This window comes from Lagenorhynchus albirostris, chromosome 4 (assembly GCF_949774975.1).
Source record: "Lagenorhynchus albirostris chromosome 4, mLagAlb1.1, whole genome shotgun sequence".
NCBI classification, from domain to species: domain Eukaryota; kingdom Metazoa; phylum Chordata; class Mammalia; order Artiodactyla; family Delphinidae; genus Lagenorhynchus; species Lagenorhynchus albirostris.
Window position 1 is genome coordinate 115886679 of NC_083098.1, and position 2765 is coordinate 115889443.

Below are 2765 nucleotides of genomic sequence, written 5' to 3' on the forward strand. Positions count from 1 at the left end.
TAAGTGGAGTGGGGAGTTATAAAGTTCTTGGTGCACCATAAATTTAAAATCTAATGGAGGAGAGAGGATCAGCCCCAATACGTATAAGCACAAGTGTCAGAAACATGGAAAGAATGCTTAGGTCTCTAGAGATATACATAGAAGTGCTAAAACACAGGCAAGTGAAAAGGATAAAGAGTGGGTGTGAGTTATTAAAATGACTGGAATACAGCTAAGTATATTGCACCACTTATGGGACCATACTATTCCATTCATCCCTCCCAAATTAAATTTCACTTTTCTCGTAGGAATCTTTTGTGGTTAATGGTTCCAAAGGGAGGAGTTATCTTTTATTTTATTTATTTCTGAGCAAACACACCTTATACACACACAAAATACACACACGTGTACACCCACACCACAAAAACGAAGCACCAGAACTCTATGTGCCTTTTAGACATTTATACTTTTTGTCTCTTCATTCAACAAATTTTAAAAAATATGGAAGGAATTTTGGAAAAGGCTCACAAGTACCTGTTAATGGGAACAGATATTTCTGTAGAAAATTTTCAAGGCTGTTCTAAAGTAATGGCTTTGCCGATTTTTTTAATGGTCATGATGTATCCTGGCTTTGTTAGTACACTTTTCCTGATTAAGAGCCCCCATTACTCTAATTAAAATAACACCATCTGGTTTTAATACTGCACAGTAACTCTTCTACTCCTTAATCCCAGGGCTGAAACAACATTCAATCTGGACCAAGCAGAGGTTATGCGGTATTAGTTTACTTGCTGTTATAATTTATGGATTTGTTGGTGGAGGATCCTGAGATAGTGGTGCTGGAGATTTTTAAAAGTAGGTAGAGGATCCAGAAGAAAGAACAACATACTAGAGTTGTGTGCATACATGCTAGATTCTCCTTTCAAAATGGATACTTCAGGTTCTAGAGAGAAGACCTTTTTGAAGAGATAGCATTGAATGGACCTCTATGAAGTAAGGCAGCAAGCCATGTGACCTTCAGGAGGGAGTGTGGCTATGGAAACTACACTAGGCAAAAGGACTGAAGGAATAGTGGGTTTGATGAGAACAACCTTGGTGAGTTCAAGGAATAGGAAAAAAAATAAGCTTGGCTGGAGTGGAGTGCGAGAAGGGGAGAGAGATGGGAGACAAGGTCAAGAAGATAGGCAGAGGCCAGACCATGTTGGATTTAGAGGCTATTCTGAGGGTAATGAGAGACTGGAGTATTTGTAGCAGAGAAATGTGTGATATTTCATTTTTTTTCTAAATATACAACAAGAAAAGATCCCAAGCTTAATTAAAAAAATAACAACTGATACGCAGATGTGGGAGTGGTGGGAATTGAAAAGAGTAAGACTCCAGCTCCCCTAGGCTCTAATCAATTGCTGCTAGGCAGAAATGCAGGCCCAGCATTTTCCTATAGTTCAGGGTGTTTATGCTTTGTTTTGTTTTTCAGGAGAAGCTAGAAGTCCAGATTTTTTTGGCGGGGAGGGCGGTGGGTGGAGATAATGTAGTTTTTATTTTATACTACTATTGCTTTAATATTTTTACACAAAAAATTACTTGTAAAGGCACAGCGTATGAATAATGAATACTCCTTTTACATACCATTAGCAATTAGGTTTTCAGATAAGTTAGCTGTCATGTTGAAAAGAGCACAGATATCAGATTATGGGATGCTAAGCAGATAAGAATAAATGCTGGACACATCTTCAAAAAACACTAGTGATTCAGTGGGTTGTCCTGGAAACATAAGGAGTAACAGAGTGAAAGAGGAAGGAAACAACCCTAACCAACAAGGACCTACTGTATAGCACAGGGAACTCTGCTCAGTATTTTGTAATAACCTAAATGGGAAAATAACCTAAAAAAAATAGATTCATGTATATGTATAACTGAATCACTTTGCTGTACGCCTGAAACTAACACAACATTGTTAATCAATTATACCACAGTATAAAATTTTACAAAGGTATGTTTAATTAAAAAGTCAAGCTGTATTACATGTAGATGGAGTGAGAATTCTGAAAAAAGTTTTTTTAAAATTAAATTTATGGGGGCTTCCCTGGTGGCGCAGTGGTTGAGAGTCTGCCTGCCGATGCAGGGCACACGGGTTCGTGCCCTGGTCCGGGAAGATCCCACATGCCACGGAGCGGCTAGGCCCGTGAGCCATGGCCGCTGAGCCTGCGCGTCCAGAGCCTGTGCTCAGCAATGGGAGAGGCCCGCGTACCACAAAAAAAATAAATAAATAAATTTATGTATAATGTGCTAGAAGTCCAGGTCTTTATGTAAAAACTTTCTATTTTCTAAGTGCTAGCAAATAATACACATTTTCCTAAAATCAGTATACAAGCCAGTGTGCTAGATGCAAGTGGTTAGTAGACAACAGTAAACAAACTTGGAAGCCAAATGAAGCCCTGGCCTTGATGATTCACCATCTTTATGATGTTACTTCTTGGCTTTAATAGACTATGAGGGAGAACAGTGAAAAGGAAAAGCAGTTTAACATTTAGACCTAGGTCAGGTGTCAGTCAGGGTCCTGGCAGGAAGCAGGTGGCAGACAGAGACAGGTCATTGAGTAGAGATTGATGAAGTACTATTTATAATAGTGTGGGCAGTGTTAGGAAAAAGCAACAAGGAACGTTAATGTGCTCAGGGCTAGGATCAGCATGAGTCAACATCGCTATGCCTGAAGGAGTCGTTCTTGAAACCTGGAGAGGAGTTAGGAAAAGGATACTCATCCCTGCCTGTGGCTTTTGGTTGAGGAA